The sequence below is a fragment of the Pezoporus occidentalis genome, unplaced genomic scaffold (genome assembly GCF_034315485.1).
Source record: "Pezoporus occidentalis ecotype Australia unplaced genomic scaffold, CSIRO_AGI_Poc_V1 ctg101, whole genome shotgun sequence".
Lineage (NCBI taxonomy): Eukaryota > Metazoa > Chordata > Aves > Psittaciformes > Psittacidae > Pezoporus > Pezoporus occidentalis.
The window spans coordinates 2,078,915-2,101,015 of record NW_026912791.1 but is presented as its reverse complement, the minus strand read 5'-3'; the positions used below and the strand labels follow the sequence as shown (position 1 = coordinate 2,101,015).

The following is a 22,101-nucleotide window of genomic DNA, read 5'->3' as shown; positions in this document are numbered from 1 at the left end:
GCTTCAGCAGAGGTGAACGTTCCTTGAATCTGCATTCAGCCTCTCCAGTCACCCAGCAATTTTTCCATTTGCTTCCTTTACATAACCACTCCTGAAATAACATATGGATTTACTATAGAAATTTAGTTGCTCACACTGACTGTGCCTGAAAGTGAGCACAACCATTGAACTTGAATTATCTCAACAATTCTATCTAATTCTCCAAGAGATGAAAATAAATATTCCATCAAGAACTCAGATACCCAAGCATACATCTTTGCCAAGAGTTACGCTGCACGCCAACTTTACTTATGGTTTACATTGAAGACTTGCGCCTAAAATTAGTTCCTACTTATTATCACACTTTATACAGGTGCCTTAATCTATGTGAAAGTGACTTCTAGTGTGTAAATGAATTTGTCTTGTTCTCAGAGCAAGTTTATACTGTTAAACAAGCACATCTGGTCAAGATTTAACATAGAGCAGACAACAAAGCAGAGCAGACTGATTATTTCCCCAGTAGTTGTAGGCAAATTACATACAAGAGAGCACAGCATGAGGACAGTGAGAAATAAAAACGTGAATATCAGCTCTTTAAAAATATATAGTTAAATTTCTTGCTCATCTAAGTTAACAAAAAAAAAAATAATCAATAAATGCTAAGAAAAATGAGCAAATTGTGACATATCTCCATTCCTTGATAAACATGTCTCCAGACATGCTAACTTGTATTACATCCAATTTGAAGTGTGTGGAGATCAAAATATTCTCTGTGAAAATATCATCTGAACAACTTCAGTTAAGGTACACAGAAGATATAGAATATTACTGAGCCAGTTTGGGGCTTGGGGGAGGTGAGGTGGTGTTTTGATTTTGTTTTTTCCCAAATAAATTCCAATTCTGTATGTACCTGGGGAGGGTGGGAAAAAAAGTAATGGACAAAAAAGACAAATTCATGTTGAATGTTCCTAGTATTCCATATGGATTAATGAACAAGGCTAAGAATTAGCTGAAGTGCAGCATGATCGTGGCACTTTGAGGTAAAGTGCAACAAACATTAGCCAGTGTTTTAGCAATAATTTTACTAATGTCCAGGAAAACATGGCTTTTGAAATGTTGCATTGATATTCCTTGTAAACATGGATCCAACCAAAGGTTTACCCATGAGCGTTCCTCTCTCATGCATACATGCTATTTACCCCCCTTGTTGTATGCTCATTCATTTTTCCCTCCAGGATAGTCTCCCTAATTTCTATTCATGTACATTCTTTCCCAGACACGCTTGCTCTCTCCATTGTCTGAGACACGAAAAGTAGCCTTCATATTGCCCAGGGATTATTATCTTACAGCTAATAAATTCTGACTGGTATAAAAGATTTCAATGTAAACCATTCTGTAGAGTAGGAGAGAGTCTGATGATTAGTTCAAGGTTAAAAATACTTAAAGTTGGCCCACCAAAGAGATACAGAATAACAAAAATCCAGATTTTTCAACTTTCAAGGATTCTTCATCCTCCCATTGTCTTCCATTACACATTTTACAACCAAAACTTGTCAAGTTTAACATGCTCACCCCATCCCCAGCACGAGACAACTTTACTCAAGAATCCAATTTGTCTGCCATTCATCAATGCCCTCCACATGAACCTCATGGCATCACAGAGAAATTTCTATCTCCTGCATTCACAGTGCTGGAGTCTCTTGAGCCAACAAACTGTCAAATTAGTGCCAACTCATGACAGCTTTATGATATGTAATCTTGTTCACCAGCAAATGGTCTGAGACCCCCTGCTTGCTACTGCTGTCAAACGAAAAGCGCTTTTTTGTGTCTCTCTGATAAATTTATATTTTGAAAGCGGATCCCAGCTGGAAAGTAGTGGGTCTGCCTCACAAAAATCTTGCATAAGCACACTTAACTGCTTTCTCCATGTGTTAAAGAAGCTTTTAGGTTTTTGCTTGAAAATAATAAGGAACAGTAAACTGGCTTAGATTGATTCAAAATGGACACTGTCCTGCTGATTCAAAATACTTATTCACCTAACAAGCAACAAATCCTTACTCCTTCAACATTCAATCACAATTGACTCAGTACTAAAAATATCTTGCCTGGTCTATGTGGGCTGTAAAGCATATGTGTCAAAAGACGAGGGCCAGATAAACCCAGTTTACTCAAACATATTCAGAAAGAGGCAAAGTTGAATTCACAAAGAAACACTTCTGAAGATTAAGACTGTAAACACTGGACAACAGAACAATGGGGAGAAGTCAGGAAAGTAACACACACACACACACACACACACACACACCCTTACATAAAGAGGTCTTTGAGGCAGGAAATTAGTCTTTCCTTCACATATCTTTATAATAACTTTGTTCTAGTCATTGCAATATAAAACAACAAGAGCATACTAGCTGAATTGTTATATGTATCCTGAAATAATCCGCTTTTACATGCCTCTTTGTATAAGTGATCTGATAGTAGCTGTCCGCATTTATTTTTTAATTGGTGGCAGATTAACCACAGGTAGCCAAAGGGAAAATTAGTGTGTGAGAAATGCTTAAAAGCAAGAATGCTATTTTCAATTTCCTTCATTTATAATTCAACAGATACAAAGGGTGCAATTCTGCAAAGTTCCCACACAGATACCCTAGTGAAGTCAGTGGAAACACAAAGATTTACAGGAACAATCCCTGTAAACAGGGTAAAAAAAATCCCCAAACAACCCAAGGGGAGGGTGGGGGAAGGGAGGGAGTGGCTGGGAAAAATGTGACATTAGGAAACAGCAGTGGTGACTTTCACTGTAAAAGATTAGTTATACAGTCTCCCCTTCAAAACCATCAAGCGTAACACAATTGTTCCAGAAAACAGCCTCTGTTTTTTTTCCTACTGCTTGTTCCTCTGCTCTACAGAACACCAGAAAACATTTGGGCTTTCGCATAAGAAGATCTATTCATGGGTGCAATACACATATCTAGACCTGAGCCAATAGGTTTTAACTAATAGAGCACTCATAAATACCTCCATATAAAGTCAATCAAGTAATATCCCCAAATAACTCACCTAAGCAGCAATGTGGACAATTAACAGACAAACCTTCCTCACCATCCCATTAATCTAGCAATGTTAGAAATCGAAGACTAAAAAGCCATGTGAAACAACATATTAAATGTGCTGGATCCCTGGCTGCATGGCCACTTGATGCTGAATTTGTGACTGGGTAGATCAGAGATACTACTCCAGGATTGTGAAGCGATCCAGATCTTAGGAACAAAGAGCTGCTGGAAGGGAGAGCAACCTCAGAGTCAAGAGCATTGCTACAGACAAGCAAATGGTGTTTCTGGGCATAGATGGCTTAGTATGAAGATAAAAGTCTACTCCTAATCAAAACCCCTGAAACTCATGCACAGTTCTGGGGGGAGGTTTAGCACACATGTACACCAACTAAGAGAAGAGGGGATTGTTTTCTTGGAATCAATTCCCAAAAACCCATTTATGAACTTCTGAGTGAGGCTCATGAAAAGCCTAACTCTGGACCTCCAGCACTAGGGTAACCTGAGCAGCACACCCTGCTACAAGACAGCCAATGACTATGAAAATCTGTAAGAAATCCATTCCTGCCACAAAGTCCTTTACCCTCCATAGCCTGGAGAGAAAAGCCCAGTCCCCCGGGAACTGTCCACCTCAGAAATGCACTTCGGAAACCCGAGGAGTCAGGTGCTTTTCCCACCACAGCTACCCGGCCCCCGCCCAAGCGCTTCCCAGAGGAGGATGGTGGCCCCTGCTGGCGCACGCCACACCAGAAAGCCCAGCAGCAGCAGCTGGCGGGTCCTGCCCGAGATTACTCCAAAACTCTACAATTTCCTGTCAGAAATTACTACAGATTGTCTCATGGACGAGGATTCTGTGCCCTTCAGAGAGAAAAAAAAAAAAAATCATTGTACATATTCCAGTATTATTTTATAATTTTTTATAATTGAAGCTCAGAAACTTTCAGGGGGAGGGGGGAAAGTACTTTCTAACATGATGGTATTAAAGCCAAATAATTAATGGAGGAGAAGAATCTGCAGCTCGTGCCATTTATTTCAGCGCCAGTTTATTTGGAAATGCTGCGCATCCCTGTACTCTGGCCACCTAGCGCTATGTTACATAGACTGAAATAGGTTATCAGCAGAAAATTTGACAGCACAGGTAAGCATGTTTCCATGCAACATCTAGCCACGCAAACTAACAGATTCAAATGGACAAAGCCCAAAGTTCTTCCATCATTTACCTGTTTGGAAATGAAAATGTAAATGGTGATAGATTTTTACAAAATAATTGATCCACTAGAGTTCCAAATAACAGAATAATTGCCAGATACTAGTTGGAATTAAGCACTGGATAGATAGAACCTTAGAAGCTGCTGACAATCTTTTAAATTTAGTCCTTTAGGCTAGCATTTTTGTATTCAGATAACAATTTTCAGACTGTGAATGCAGTTATTATTTATGGCTTAAATTTATTTGCATGAATTTTCAGTAAAGTCTCAAATTCACTTAGGTTCATATAGCCGGGGACTTCAATGTAACTAAGAATTTACTGTGTTGCAAGCATCAGAAGCAATACACCTAAACCCAGGCAATCTAGCCAGTAGCTCTGTATATACAGCTGCCTGCCTACAAACAGCTATGATGTTCTGCTTGGTCTCCCCTGTCACACATCAACAGTCCATCTTTCCCACTTACCTGACATCTAATCAGAAACAGAGAGGTTACTTTTCCACTTGTAAGTTAACAAGTTAGAACTGCTGCTCACTTCACAGATGGACAGCCGGAAACTTGAGCAGAATGCATGCTCTACAAATGCATTTCAGTAATGCAGGGCATAAAGTCAAGCAGGAAGGTGCTTTTTCATTAGAATCATAGAATAATTAGGGTTGGAAAGGACCTTAAGATCATCTAGTTCCAACCCCCCTGCCATGGGCAGGAACACCCCACACTAAACCATACCACTCAAGGCTTTGTCCAACCTGGCCTTGAACAATGCCAGGGATGGAGCATTCACAACCTCCCTGGGCAACCCATTCCAGTGCCTCACCACCCTCACAGTAACAAATTTCTTCCTTACATCCAATCTAAATAAATTAAATTAAATTACAATTAATTAAATTAATCCAATCTTCATTAGTTGTCTTTTTAGCAAAGACTTCTTATGTTGTAAGCCAGATAAATCCCTGCCTCTTCTTCCTTTGTATTAGTACACAGAGAGGTAGCTTTCCTCCTCAGTGCCAGTTTACAGTCTAAACAGAACTGAGGAAGGGAGGCACAAAAGTTTCTTGACACAGTAAGAGACGGAAGCTAGTCTGTAGCGTACGCTGAGATGTACCCTTTCTCCCTCACTGCATGTCCAAAACAGATACAAATGCTAGAGGTGCTGCAATGTATTCAATACATAGAGTTTATAAATAACACCCATACTCAAGTATACTTATAAAATATGCTTAATCATTGTGGTCTATGATCCTTCCATGAAAGCTGCCATTATAAAGTTGCATAAAGCACCATCTGCATACAGGCTGTAACAACTAACATCTCTGCAGTGAAGAGCTGAGCTTGAACCTTTCTGTGCATGATCTGTGCTGATAAACTTGTGTTTATAGCAGAGGGAAAACTACACAGACCTCAGTATAAAATGTACTCAACCTTTAGTGTTATAAACAGCAACATTCACAGCTGTCACTGTCAACTGTCAAGTAAGTCCTAACAAAAAAGAAGAATGGATTGTTACTGCAGATTTTGAAAGAAAGTATTCTAAATCCTTCAAATCCCAGTCTGCTACAGAAAAGCAGTAGTAACAAAAAAAAAAAAATTAAATTTTAGGGGGAGAGAAAAGTGGAGAGAGAGAGAGAGAGAGAGAGAGGCAGCACACACAGGAGATTATGGTGCATTTATTCTTTGGTGCCACCTGAGAAAGACTCCTGAGAACAATCTGTAGTTATCACAATTGCCAGACTCAATGAAACTTCAGAGTATATGCCTTTGGTCCTGAGAGCAGGTAGATTGCTTTCATGGAGAAACCAGTTCTGCAGGGAAATCAGATCAATAAAGCCCTCACATGTGCCACAGTTTCTGCTAATTTTCCATTGCTTACCACTCTGTAGATGAGCATTAGCCAGCCTGCCTTGCCTTGATCAAGCTTGCAGTTCAACTCCCGCTAAGAGAGGTGATCGGCTATGCCGGACCAGGCATGCTTTCCTCTAGGGGATCAGAAAGAGCCAGCATTCCAGGCATTGCTTCTCCACTGTGAACTGAATTTGTGTTCAGACTTCAGATAAAGCAAGAAATGACAACATTACTTCTAAATAAAGAAAACCATGACTCTTACACTCTTTTTCACAAAAAAGCATTAATTCTCACTACCACGCTAATGCTTCACATTTGTTTTCAAAAAGCACTGTTCAGTATTAATAACAGATGCTCCATCCAACTAATTCTTCACATATCCTGTCATTTGTCCTGGCTCTCAAGCTTGCTGCTCTTAATGGATTCTTCTTCCAAACAATGCACATTATCCTAGATGCTGTATCATTGCAATAGATGGATATGCCTATCTTCTCCTCTCCTCACCCACATTTTCTGACGCACCACTCCCAACCTATGTACCAAACAATGTTAAAAACCATGCACACACAAGATCTTACTTGAGCAACAATAAATTGTATCTGTAGGTGAATAATGAGTTAAAATAAGCATAGATTCATTGTTAAGACATTAGCACAGGACACACAAAACCTGCACTTTGTTCCAGACTCAGCCAAGATTCATAATCCTTCAGCTACAGCTTTCTTATCTATAAAATGAGAATAATTACATTGTCCATATAGTCATTTTTGAGCAATTTCAAAGTTTAGAGTATTCTGTATTTCCTGATATTCAGTATTTTACAACTCCAAATTCAGATTGATAGGGGCCTCTAAATATTTCAAGGAAGAAGAATAAGAAAAAAAAGAATCCCTGTAAGTCAACCTGTTTCTTTTTTTAATTCATATGTATTTATAGAAAAGCTAATAGTTTGCATTTTTTCATTGACAGAAATTAAATAGGATACCAACTCTGACACAACAAGACAGGAGGAATCAAAGAGTGACTGACAGTTCTTTCATAAGATGATCAGAGCCATGGCTGGAGGCAGGATCATCTCACTTGCTCCTTTTCACTAACAATACTGTGCTACACTGCTATATAAATTTGTCTCTCTGCAACTAATTATATAGGTATTGTTTGATATATATCTGTATCTAAGTAGATATAGATGTATACAAAAAAAAAAAATCTCACATAAGCAAAACACAGCAGCAGTATATATCTTGGCAGCCTACATGAAGATGACCTTTAAAAAGAATATTATTTTGTAAAATAAAAATGCCAAATCTCTGCTTTATGAGACAAATTTTAAAGGAAAAATAATGAAGCAGTTACTATAAAAATAACAGTTAATGTAGAAATGAAAACATATATATAAAATGTTCTGATACATATACCCATATTCTCATACACAGAGTATATATACACATACGTAGAGAAAAATGCATGTTTAGAAGTCCAGAGCAGGACATCTCAGGACTCCCATTCACTCGGTACTATCATTACTAAATTTGATCACTGACATCTTAAAACAAATTAGTACAATGGATGCACAAGAAAAGGAAATCTGTCCATCATCAGAAATTATAGTCAGTGCAACAATATAACAAGCATCCTACATGTATATCCCTCCCCTTATCGATTCCTTTGACTAACATTGTTCCAGGAAGGCAACATACGATCTTCATGTTACATTGCAATCAGTGAACTGACAGTTTTGTATACATTTATACATGCGTGTGCTCATAAGAAATTAGCATCATTCTTGTATGATTCCAGTTCAACATAAGCACAAAGCACATACTTTATTTAAATCCTATGCTTTGAAGTTAAACAGGGGTTTGTGCCCTTCATCTAGGCAGTTTAAGTAACTACTGAGGAGAAATAAGAGTTTTGCTTGATCCTGATTTGGCCTGGATTTCTGCAGGTTCTATACAGAGCCCATCACACACTGTGAACTCTGATACCCCCTTAAAAATTGGGTACAAGACATGAAGTTATAATTAGAAAAAAAAACAAACAACAAAACAAAACTAGCAAGGGCACACAGCAGGAAAGGGGGAAAAGGAGAGATAAAAGACATGAGTATCACTGGCGACTTGTGTACCATTTTCTATGCATCTCAGTGTCCAAGTTAAAGGCACCCAGATAAGACAGGCTTTAAGCTTTTGATCATTACCTTTAGCTGGCCTTTTACATCATTAACCATTGGCATTTTACATCATATAATAGGGAATGCCTTAAGGAAGAGAAGCAGCAGCAAGTGCACAAATACACGTTGCTCTAACAATCCAATTTCTAGCTTACCCAGAGTCCCTCAGTTCTGAGAAAGGCCTCCATTCTGCTGCTCTCTGAGGTAGATGAGACAAAGTTTAAGAGACACAGCACACTAATGAAGAGAGACATCTGTGACTGCCAAGTTCCCTGTTCCTGTGAGCATTGGCATTGCTCCTGGAACAGAGGGGAAGAACAGTCTGTTAAAGTACTATTGTCTCCATAGCTCAAACATCTGCAGGAATGAGGGGATTTACTCTTCTTTCCTCTTTCCTTTCTCCCACTTCTTGGCCACTTTCAACTACAAGCACTTGTGACATTTTGTATATGCCCTACTGCAATACTGATTAAAACTTGACAGCAGAAAGCCTGTTATTACTTTAGTTTTAGCTCATAACACTTAAGTTTCTGCAGCAGTTTTTCAAAGCATTGCACTGATAACTCATAGAAAACAAAACATTTAAATACTTTAAAAAACAAACAAAACCCTCCTCAAGCCAAAAAAAAAAAAAAAAACAAAACAAAAAAAACCCACCACCACCAAAACAAAACACCACAAACACCACAACCAATTTAAACTATTTGACCCCAAGGAACAAAGAAAGCATCCACATAAGACTGGCCTTTTTTCAGAGCTGAAATTAAAGCTTTGGAGAAGGCTACAGAATATAAAGCCTAAGCCATGGTTCCAAAGTGGTTTAAGATGAACCAGAGTCAGGCTAAATATGTGAATATATTCAACACCAATTTCCATTTTAAGTTTTGTTCTGTATAATTAAAAACACTAACAGAGTCTTTTCTGGAGTTGCATAGCTAATATGTTACACCAGGAAGAGGTCTGAAACCACTTTTTTTAAAACATGTAGGGCTTCATCAAGAAACATATAGGATTAATATTTTGCGACTAACAACGCACACTGAAACACCTCCTTAGTAGCCCCAACCCTCCCCCAAAATGACTTTTGAACCATTGCAAGCATAGAATTAAATTAACATCATGAAACTCAAATAGTTCTGAAGTGAGAAGTACGTATAATCCAGTTTGTTACCAAATGGCATGTTAGCTCACATTCTGAGCATCCTGGTTGTAGTGAAGCATGTCTGCTCTCTTCTGAAGGTATGTACATCTCCACTTCTTAGTCATTACCATTAAAACTAAGCATGTGAAAAGGCTAGCCCTCATATGGGTCTAATTTAAACAGATTAAGAATGGATATGTACCCAAAAAGTACACTCAACCACACATTATAGGCTCAATGAAGAAATCACAGTATGAAATTCTGTATCACTGACTGCTGCAACAGATTAGACTACGGTGGTCTCTGCTGACTACAAAATCTATTAAATGGAAAAAATACAACACCAATACCACCACAAAAAACACACCACCAGCACCCCAACCCCACCTGACTCATTTTCCCATTCTGTAGTTCCATTTAAGAGTTTGGTTGGCTTAGGAGAGGACTGGGCATCTCCCTTGTTATGATAAATCAAGTTCTCATCTCCAAGAACTTTTAAAACACATCTGCAGCATTCAGACATGAAAAATGTCTAGCACACTGTATTAGGCACGCTTTCCAAGCTTAGATATAAGAGTTCAGTTCCCCTCTCATTTCTCAGGTCAGAAAGAGCTAACAGTACTTCAAAAGGTAGCACATAGTCTCAGCTGGGTAAGTTCTTTTACTGGGGGAGAATTACAGTCCCAAAGGAGGCTCCTTTCTTCTATTAAAAGGAGAATTTTTGGCTGCTGAGGAAGGCAGAGCTGTAGGAAAAGATTTTTAATGAACTCAAGTAGAAATTGAGTGAATTAACAGCTGTGTCACTGGACCAGGAGTCAGGACAGATGTGCTCCATTTCTGATTTCGTAACCTCAGGCAGATCAATTTTACTTAATAATTACTGCATTAGAAGTAATTGGTGGCCAAAGGTCTCATAATGCAATACACACATAGTACTGTTACCCATTTTATGTTGCTTTCATAAAATTGGTAAACAAGCAAACAAGACAGAACATGTCTCAGCCCTTCTGAAAGATAGAAAGAGAAGACAACATACAGGACCTGGTTCACTGGGTGCAACATGTGCATAGCAACGAGCAGAAAGCAAACAAACAAGCGAGAAAGAAATCCAAGAAGCAGAATTGCCCTGTCATACTGACCAAGCAAGGAATAGCATCCAGATCATCTTATTTTGAGGCATTTCCCCTTTCATTTGGCTCCAAAGACTTCTTCACCATGAGGCAGTCCCACTGGCCTCATGGCTGATGCCTGAGGTTGCTTGCTTTGTTAAATCCTTTACAAAGAGCAATGACAAGCAGCAACTACCATCATCTTCTACTCAGTCTTTTCAAAAGACCCGAGATGCCTCTTTGCAACCCTGTTAAGATCAAAGCAACACAAAACATCCAATGGTCAGAACTGCAGAAGAAACTTAAAGTGTCTTTTAAAAAAATAAATTTAAAATTTTAAAAGAACCTAGAAGTCATCAAGCATTTTAACACAAGTCCAATAAGACAGAATTGTCTAGGACTTTGCTAGACACAACGTCAAGCATATGTAAAGAAACTAGTGAAGTACAGCAAATTGTACATGCAACAGGTCATATCTTGCCTTCCGAAAGCAACATGGATTGCTTCAAGTTTACAAGGGGAAAGGTTAATTAATCCTCTAGATTACTCTCTCACTATCAGACTATCAATCACTTTGATATACATTATAAATGAGAGATTAAATCCCTAAAGCCTAATAAAATTCAGAAAAATATTCTGCATCCTCTTCCCTTCTGGTTTTGCAGTCTTTCCCCAGCCAGGTATTAACCCAGACAACTCGTCTCTTTGCATTAGCGTCAAGCTGCCTGTAAGCTCTCAGTGCACCCTAGGTGAGAGATTTCTGTTCTCATCCTGCACATTAACCAGTAAAGTTTATAGTTCTAATGTCAATATTTTCTCTAGGTCAGGTCAATATTTGATACCTTAGCTTTCATCATAAATTAAATTAATACTGCAGCAAGAAAAAGCCCTCTGAGTTTTATCGGTTTTGAAACATAAACTCAAAAAGAAAATCTCAGGTGTCTTTTGAAAATGGGAGAAAAATATCCCACCTGTGAACTTTAGACAATGACTAAAACTTTTAGTATCTACCTATAATTACAGTTCAAAAATTATTGTATCTAATATTTTTCAGAAAGCTGTCCCCAAGCATTAGATTATATTAGCTTCATTTTCTGCAAAGGGAGGGGTGTGAGGGGTTGGGGGTGGAAATCAGGAGAAACCAATGACCAGGTACTTCCTGTGCTGCATCATGGAACCAGAATCAGAGTAAGAACTGTAGGATATCTGCAATAATCTCCGTCATGGAGAATTCAACTGACTAGAAGTTTTTCTTTCCAATGAGTTTGCAAGTTGGCAGGCTAGATATCTCTGCTATCTTCTTCCTCCTTCTACGTATATTTATGGGGTTAAGAACTCAATAATCAAAAAGTCTGTTGCAGCATAAATTCTTCATCAAAACTACCTGATGCCAGCATCCTGTGTTGTGCCTGACATATAGATGAATTAGCCTGTGCTTACCATGTCTGCAGTGTCCATCCAGTTCACTATAGTGAAAATAAAAAGACAAAACAAAAAACCCACACAGCATTCTTCAGCTATAACTTTGCTATGGACAAAAAGGTGAAATGTCCTGTTGTGGTGTAACAGAGGCATATAGCACATTCTCAGTGGACAGGAGTAGCCTGAGACAGTGATAAGCTGTGATGACATGGCAAGTACAACTCAAAGCAGGGTGTCTCAGCACTGTGACAAAAAGCACACTCAGTATAGATTAGCTCTGTGCACCCTAAGATCAAAGGCAAAAAATTTGTGGTCTGAAGCCCTTTTCCCTAGAAATACATCATCAGCTTCAGCACCGACAAAACATTTATTTAAATCCAGCAGCATGTGAAGAGTACCTTTGTAAAGGGCTTTTCAGCTTCAGCCCGGTAAAACCGGACTGCTCAACTAAATAACAAGCCTTTTTATTTTTCTTACCATTGAGGAACAATGATGTCTATCATGTATTCAAAATATGGATTTGTAGGAACCTTTTATTTAGTTGACAGTATAAAACACATCTTTCTTCCATCCCTTTTATAACATTCATCACCAACATACAACTATGCTCCATGCAAAACTACTGAAAAACAGTGAGAACAAAGAACGCATTTAGAAGATACACTTGCTACTCGATTGCAGAAATAAAAATACAATGGAGTTTCTAGAGAATGAAATACTTCTTTTTTTTTGTGGGAATAAGTTTCTAGTGCTTTATACTTTTCCTGCCCTTCTTGCCTATGTTTGCATGAACTTTGTTGAAAGAAATCAGTCTCTACTTTTCTGACAAACCGGAAAGGTTATTTTATTGATCTCCTGTCTCAATAAGGAAAGAAACAAATTAAGGGCCATGTGTGCTTTCTACTATCTTCAGTGTAAGCACATGTAAGCCATGTAAGCGTATTTCTGACAACGTAAATTCTCCAGTCCTATTTTACTTTAGTAGTATTTGCAAGAATTAAGTCAATCTCTGCCACTTCACCAGTAACATGATAAATATGAATCACACCCCATAATCAGTAAAAAACATAGCACCCTGGTACAGAGATGGAAGCTAGCAAGAGCAAATGTCACAAGGTGGAAGCCAGGCACAGCCAGGAGAACCCCGCACCAGAGGGGCTTGCTCAGCTGCAATTCCTGCCTTTGGCCATTCTTCACATCTACCACATGTTCTTCTGTACCACAAGTTTCCTTCCCAAAGCACAGAATGAAAAGATTACTTCAGTCAGCCACCTTTGCACTTCAATTCAGCTGACCAGGGACACACGTCAGCAGGTAGATGCTCTGGTTTCACACTTCAGAAGTAAGCAAAACCAAGAGCATCAACAAGATCAATGTGTAAAGTTGCACATCACAGAATAAAAACACTCGGTTCTCATATCTGCTTAAGAAAACCCAGTATTAGCCCAAATATAAATTACTAGTATATATACCCTCTGCAAAGAGCATTTCTAGATCTATTTCTCAGTGCCCAGCAGGTCACAGGACACTTTCATCTCACAGAAAGAGCTCACACACGCTGTGGACTGCAGAGCAGAAGGTAAGCTCTCTTGGAACTGCCTCATGTGCGGCAGAGTTCGAGGAGTCTCCAGGCATCGTGGGCTGCCAGTAGCTCCTGCTGCAGGATGGGCAGCAACTGCCAGACACCCACAAGCACCAGAGAGGGGAATGTCACACAACAACAGCAGCTGGGGGGAAAAAAGCCTGTTTAAGTGTGTATGAACCCAATTTTCTTCCTGATGTCCTCTCCTTTCAATAAGGCACCTCTTTACTGTTACTTGGCAAAGAGCAGCTTGTTCAACACAAGAGGAATTAGCTTAAATTTTTCTGGGTATGAGCTTAAACCAGCATTTGTTATTGACTTCTAAAATTCAACCTGTGTTGACAGTATATTAGAGGTTGGGTGCAGTAACAAACAAAACACTGCTCCAGTAACCAGCCAGCCTACTGCTCCCACTTGCAGGGTAGCAGGCATTCGGGACTTCAGCTACCAATTCAAGACAAAGTCAAAAAATTGAAATATATCAACATAATTTCCCCTTTTCTTAACACAGAAGGGAGGAAGTGACTTAACTGAAGTAGCACACTTGCCTTCTCATAGCACTCCTCTGTCCTCATATGACAGTTTAAGAAAGCAGCCTGGGATTACAGTAGGACTGTAGCAATTGCTTAACCACTGCTCTGAAAAATACAAGGCCTTTGCCTCTTGTGGCCCTTTTCCTGTGCTTCCAATAGGAGACTTCCTAACAGGACAGGAGACCAAACATCTTCAGTTGTTTTCATTAATTAAATACTGCTAAGGGTAAACACCTTTAACAGAAATTACGTGTTATCACCAGCATGACTATCAGATACAATGTCTAATAATGTGTTTTGTAAAAAGGAATGAATTTTAGCTGCATGACATTTATTTGTAATGAATACTTGTAATGGAAATAATTTAGAAAGACGGAGACTATTTGAAAGAGTTCACATAAAAATCTAGCAAAATAATGAACTTAATAAACCAGCTGCAATCCAGCATTCAAGCTGTTTTTAAGGAATGTGCAAAACTGATCAAGCCTTTCAGCCTGTTATGCAGAAAATAGCCTTCACAGGCAAGCCCAGCAGGCACCTTCCCAGAGCTTTTCTCAAAAGCTAGAGGGCAGAACAGGAGTTCACCAAAGCCTGGGACAAATGGAAGCAGACTGCTTCAATGTCCAAATTATAAAGTAGCAATAGAGGCAGTGAAGGATGCTGAGGTTATAACAATGCTTTTTAACAGAGATATGTTAAAGAATTTTTTTAGAAACCTGTATTGCCCAAGTGAATACATAAAGATATTCCTTCAAACAGGGATAGCATGACTGGGCTCAGCAACATCAACCCACTCAGCCAAAACCCATCACTGAAGTCAGAGCTATTTCTCAAGCTATTTGGCAAACACATCTCTCTTCCACTCCATTGAGCGGGCAGCTCACTTTATAGAGTCCCTGACCTCATTTCATTTGTGGCTCTGTTCTCATGCTTCTTAACCCGCTCTGGAGCTGTTTGGTTGCAGACCCTGGTCACAGTGAGACATGTATATGTACATACATGGAAAGAAGGCGTGCTTCTTGCCAGTTAGGATGTGCAGCTTTGTAAGTACTACACCTTCTCTCACTGAATGGGGCTGAACTTCAACAAAATGCCAGATGGGTATACTTGTCTAAAGCCAGGAAATGTAGCCATTACAATTAACCTTAAACTTCTCTTGAAGGAGAGGTTTGGGCTGATGGTGAGAGTCTCCAGGCCAGCCATCACTCTGCAAACACCGTTTCCCCAGCAGCAACAGATGAGCGTACACTGGCCTGTTTCCACCTCAGATTTATTACTCTCTAGGGAGTATAAATCTTAATATCTAAAAAAAAAAAAAAAAAATAATCAATGTAAACTTCTTACAAATGCATGATTTATGAACTTGTTTTAGAAGTTGTCAAAGTACCAGGGTTTTTTTCTTGGTTAAGTTTTGTTTCCTTTTTTTTGTGCCAAATATGCTAGTGATTTGACTAACAGGAAATCAGAGAAGACAGTAAAAAGTTAGTTGAAAGAGTACCTCCTTCCCAATGTAAAAGCTGTAGTAAAATAAAGTATTTCCTGAATATTAAAAAAAAAAAAACACCAACCAAACAACCAAAACCCAACCACCCAAACACAAAAAAAAAAAAAAAAAACAAACACAAGAGAGTTACATGTGCCTGCTATTTACTACTTATAATATTTAGAGACGCCAGCCACCCTGTGCTGTTGCTCGGAAATCACTACATACTTGGTTTGGGGAAGAGGACCTTAACCAGAGAAAGAAGAAAGGAGAAGGACATGAAGGTCCGAGGTCTGCCGGCCTGCTCTCCCATCTCCAAGTCTGCCAAGACACCTCATTTTTCCCATCTCTGAGCAGTCACTGCCCCTGCAACCATATTTCTAGATCTTCCTCCTAACAGGCATCCATTTGCCATCCATTCATCTAAAATAAATGTAGCAACTTCTGCACCAGAAATTGCTTCAGAGCCACATCATATTTGTAAAACAAACATTCAGGAGGAACAAAAAAATACAGAAATACTCATTCTTGACTCTTACAGTTTATCTTACACTGTATTATTCCAAACCAACAGGCTTAGAAAGTGATGGGCAGAGGAGGGGGAAGGTGCCATTCTTTTTGTACAATTAATTTTATGCACTGCATAGCATTTTCTGCAGTTGCAGCACCATATTCTGCAGTAAAAAAATGCAGTACAAGTATTCTTAACCTCTAAGGAAACTTAGGTTAAACAGTCCTCTACAAAGCCATGTGTTTTCTCACAAATCTGCTATACTTTATAACTTTCCCTCCTCTCCACATCTTAGTTGCACTGATTGTTCAAGCCATAATATCATAACCTCCCTCCATTGCTAATACTGTCACACAGTCAAATCCTAGAGATATTCACTGGTTTTATTAAAAATGGTTTCTCTTTCTGCTTGCAGTAACAGTATTTAGCAAGCCTGAACTCTTAATCACCCAATATAATCAGAGTACAATCTCCAAGGCCTACATTTAATTAACTAAACTTGCAAATCTGCATGCACCCAGGTATTCTTCAGACAAAACCAACCACTATACAGTTCCTCCTCCAAAGTTTTTCAATACATATCATTCCAATCAGTTCACTTAGGAGGAAAAAAAAAAAAAGTTATGGAGTAGAAGAGTGTGGATGGTTCCAAATTTTACAAATTATTAACCCAAATGCTTTTCAGCACAAAACTGAATGTAGAAAAAGAGAAATACGAGACACAAAAAGGAAATTACATGTGAACTTTTCGCTCGTAGCCACTGAAGAATACAAGACAGTTATCTCACACAGAGAGGGTTAAGAGGACAAAAGAATGAATTGGGTGGACATGAAAAATTGAAGGAAAGACAAATTCGGAACTGATGTCAGGCTACACATTTTAATTGCGGAACTGCATGCCAGACATTAACACAGAGCTGGGGTCATTCAGAGAACGATCAAAGGGCACTTGGGGGACATTGGGCACTGGGGTGCAGCAACTTTCTACAGAAAACCGTACTAGTCTTTACTTACTTGTACTACTGCTGTGTTACTTGAAATACCTAGCATGAAATGTGGTGCTCTTTTAGGGAGTGAGGGGTAAAAAACAATAAGCACACAAAAACAGAATGAAAGAAAGAAAATATTCATACCATTGAGGTTATCAATCATAAGCAAGAAAAACTACAGGCATTCAAAACAAACTGCCCCTTCAGAGCTAAGGTCACCTTGTCAATATCAATCTTCTCATTTTGACGCACATTAAGAGCTACTGGAGTGTCTCCTTTCATCCTATGACTGTGAATTGACCTTACTGACACTACTGAATACAATATGGTCATTTAAGGATGTGGTAATTATTGGTAACTACACTAACTAAGTTAGTAGCACACAGGGCAACATTGCTCTGTCTTGTATTGCCACCTGGCCTTTATTTTAAGGGATTTATTATAATTTCATACACCTCAAACTATATTCATATCAGTCCCTTATTTTCCACTGGACTTCCATGAGAATTTACAGTAAAAAGTAGCACTTTTTGCCTGGGGAAAAAAAAAAAAAAAAAAGAAGCTGTTGCTTTATAAGTTTTAATTAATCCTATAAAAACTCATACTACACAAACACCTTTAAACTTCCAACCTTATCAAGGCACCACAGCATAGTCTCGAAACATTGTATCAAGACACTGATGGAAAAATTGCCGCACTAGTATCATCTGCCTTATATTCTTTTAGCTTATTGGAGAGAAAGCATTATTGGCAGTGTAATCCACATGCCATTATGCCATGATGCAACGTGCTTGCTAAATTTCAGTCCTTTAGAAGAAACTTTGAGATCACCTGCATGCATGGTAGCACCAGTTTAATGACCTTAATGTCGTTAAAACAGCATGTGTAGGACCCAGTTTTTAGTGGAAATAAATTAATTCTATTCAACAACAACTTAAGATATGATCCAAGCACAAAACTATGACTTGAGTAAGACAGGCTTAAATGTGATTAAAAACCAACAAAACACTGTGACTGTGTGTTCCTTTGTATGGACGTTTTTTAGTACGAATGGCAGTTGTCAAAAGGGAATACTTTATGCGCACTACTACCTTCAGCATAGTATTAAAATGCTCTTTGTCATCTCACATTTACTCCTGCTGACAAAACCACTTGCAAATGAGTCAAACGAGACTTCTGTCAAAACAGAACAGAGGAACAACCACAGCTAGGCCAAGAATGAGACCTCCTGTGTGTATGTCACAGCCTGTCACTACACAGGTGACAACACACCCCAGTGCCTCTGATACGCACCATCAGAAGCAAAACCCACTTGAACTGCAGTGCCCTTTCTCCAGGACTGTACTCGCTTCCAAAGTGCATCAAGAAGTAATCCAGCCTGTCTCCAAAACTCAAGACCAGGAAGGGCACATGCCCAAGATACATGCTCCCTTTTGCATGACTTCCAAGCAGTTGCAGCCTTGTAAACCCAAGATGTGGCCTTGCCGGGAGGACACCTGTGAACGTGGGCACACATGCTGGTTGCTGCACTGATGCCAAACACAAGACGCAGCACTTCCTCATGCGGCAGCTTCCTTCAGTCTCAAAAGGACTTTACTGATTTCCTGAAGAAGATATATAATGTGATCACCATAGAGATGACTTTTTGTTAAAAGGAAGAGAAATAATCAATAGTAGCTTAGCCTGGAAAGGGACCCTGGAATTGATTTGGAGATGACATGTTGGGCTGAGGCCCAAAGCAGAAATCATGGCCAAACAGAGTTTAATGCTTTTAGAGTTCATTTAAAGATGACCCCAAATTAAATTTCCAATTGTAGGGCCCTAATTCACCCCAGATTATTTAGAAACACTGCTAAGAAGAAAAAAAAAAAAAAAAAAAAATCACAACACAAATATCCTTCTGAGGCTTCAGAGTTCAACTTAATACATTTTTAATCAGACCCTTTATAGTCTTCGATGCTTGTTCACTTCTGTTGCTATAGGTTGTCACATTCTGCTAACCCAGAAGATCAATAAGGAGGCAAGCATCTCCGACAGCTTGCAAACACCACTGTTTGCTTCACACTGTTTCTATTCAGCACTACTTCTGCCACAGATACACCCACATTTTTAAAGCTAGTTATTTTCCAAAAAAATACATACAAAATGCTGTAGCAAGGAGAAGGCAAAATACTCCACCTATTTAAACTAAATACTCAAAAATATCTCACCTTGTTTTGCCATATCGCAAGCCAGACTTGAGAAGTCACCCTGCTTTAGAGACTGCCATACATTCATCCGTCCAGACTGCAGCAGTCCTATCACATCAGATTAATCTGCAGTGCAGTCTTACCTGCAAACTGTGCCAGCAGCTTTTCCTTCACAACTGTGTAAGAAGTGAGAATAAACCACATGCTGATGACCCATCAAAAGGTTGCTGAACCTGTCCCTGCTGCAAAATGCCACTACATACACCCAGGAAAAGATACAGAGCACCAGAAATGCAGTGGTGATACACAAACCTGTCATCTGCTACTCAAGAGTATTTCAGCAGCTCTAGCACCTGAAACAGTACCTTTGCACAGTTCTCAAGGCCAAAGTCCTAGTGCTTACCTAAAGCATCACTCTACAGAGATAAGGGTGATGGAGTGAGCAAGGAAAGGAGGAGAAGGAGAAATAAAGGTGAAAAATACTTCTTCTGTGAGTCATACTCACTTTTGACTGTAGCTTCTACTGTGTCTTGACAAACAATTAATGCTAGATTTTCACACTACCACTCATTTGGCAGAACATATTTAAGCCAATACAAAACATAGATTGGATTTCAAATTAGCAAGATCACCAATGAATTATATGATGAGAACGATAGCAAGTCTGTGCTGGCACCAGGCTTCAGCATGCCACCTGGTACTCCAGATTGCACTGATCCCAGCCTGTGCGGATCCCCACCACCTGGTGCATTGCAAAAGTGCCTCTTCTGCAATACTGCAAGGCTTTCTGAGCAGCCCTCTTGGAAGGACAGCCCTTCTGTCCCCAAGGTCACCCACACTCCCAAGAAACAGCCTTGTAGAAAGGCTGCATGGCTGGATCAGACCTTTATTTGCATCTCAGCACTGCAAGAGCTGTACCCCATTCTAGCTTGCTGAATGACCAGTGCTACTGACAACAAACTCATTCTCATGCCCATCCTGCTTGTTGAGAGCAGCTATACTCCTCTTGGAGACAATCCACATCAAACACCCCCATATCAAAACAGCATGCATGCTCCTGCCCAAATCGGCTTCTCCTTGCTGCTTCAGTGCTACCATAACTTCACTGCATACAGTATCAAGCATCAATTGTCCACAAGAGAAGCAAAAGTGGCTGCTGTGCCTGCACAGCTCAATAGACCACCTTACAGACCATCTCCTTTTCTTGCCAGTTCACACAGCTTGTCCCTGTTCCCTGGTCACAGCTGGAGCCAGGCTGAGAACTAAAGCATGCCCAGACATGCCCAGCACACACCTTAGGAAGCCCTGCTGTTTGCCAAGTTAAGGGTGACACTGAATTAAATTAATATTTCACTGTATAACTGATACCAAATTAAATTAGTATTTCACTGAATATAGAGACTTAGATAGGCTACAAGGATTCTTAAACTAGAATTTTACTGTGTACAGAAGGCAGAAATAAGGAACGCATGCAACAAGAGAAGGAGATGTCTTCTCTCAAATCAGTGCAGGCCTTCTTCCTGTTGATAAGGCCTGAGAAATAGGTAAACAGCTGCTGAAGAAAACAGCTTGAGGAACCTCTCAGGGTCATAAATGAGCCCAAACAAGACTAAACACATTCTAGTGTCCTTAACTAAGGGATTTCCACAGAAGGGCAAAAGGAGTAGGGTATTTCTCTGCAAATGACCACCACAACCTCCAGAGACCACTCCTCAAAATTCACAGTGCCTGCACCAGGGCCTTATCTGACCAAATTACCATGTGCATGAGTAACGAGAACTGGGTGAGCATTTAGTGGAATTATAATGAATATGCATATAATGAAGATACATGAGCTGTAAATTGCCTCTTCTTGAACAAAGAGGAACCATACAAGGGTCCAGCCCAGCTTCCCCACAGAAGCCTCACTTTTAGCAGGAGCAAATCATCACTATTGTGGCACACAGGCAGCTCTGCATTGCTGTTTATCTTCTTAAAAATTGACAGCTAAAAGCTTCAGGGAGGAAGGCTGAAGAAAAGTGAACAGAAGCTGCAAGCCTTGTCCAGAGCACCGCCAGGAGTGCTCACAGGGCACAGCACACAGTACCTGGTGCTCCATCCCCTGGCACCCCCCAGGGACACCCAGCCAGCTGGACTTCACACTAGAACACACTGTTCAGCAAGCAGCACCATCAACAAAATCAGCCCAACCACCCCATGGCGGTGCATGTAGCAAGTACCAGGACTGAAGCAAAATTCAGCAGAAAACACTTTTCTTACATTAGCCAGCAGCTCCGAAGGAGACTTCCAGCAGCACGAGGGAATCAGTAGTACAAAGAAGCCTTCTTACCTGGATTCAACAGCATCCTCTAAGCACAGCAGTTTTCATGGCCATGCACAACCTTCAACCAGCCAACAGTGAAGAGCTTTGATGCTGAAAAAGGTGCAGCAGATCAGTTACCCACTCGCCTTAATCAGAAACACCTGTCTCTCATCTGTTCGGCCACAGAACCCTAGCAGATCTTCTGGGGTCTAGCTAGCAAAAAAAAAGCAGGATGGGGAGCCAAAGGGCTACCGGAGACACACAGTGCTTACCTGCATGAGGTGTGGTCTGGTGCACCAGCTGAGCTCCTGGTGAAAAACAAGTACATGATGGCAAAAAGGGACTAGTAACTAGACTGGTGGAAGGGCTGGTTGTATACTGGAAAACAAAAAATGTGCATGAATCTGAAAAAAACCCTGCCCAAATGAAGCTAAATCACTGTACTTTAAAAAACCCAACCACCACCACCACCAACAAAACCCCCACACATTTTAACTGTTAGGCTAAAAATATATGGAATTAGTGCTTTGTGTCTCACAGCTATGATGCTCTAAATCCAGTGCCAGGAACACTAAGGCACATTGTCA

At 39.8% G+C, this 22,101-nt stretch overlaps 1 long non-coding RNA gene across 1 annotated transcript; it reads right to left on the bottom strand.

The window, feature by feature from the left end:
- Window positions 1-5,889: 5,889 nt before the first annotated feature.
- On the bottom strand, window positions 5,890-21,591 carry LOC134161066 (uncharacterized). The gene is made up of 2 exons (XR_009963816.1): window positions 21,542-21,591; window positions 5,890-6,282 (listed from the first exon to the last, which is right to left on the bottom strand). It is a non-coding gene; the product is annotated as an uncharacterized LOC134161066 (long non-coding RNA).
- Window positions 21,592-22,101: the final 510 nt, after the last annotated feature.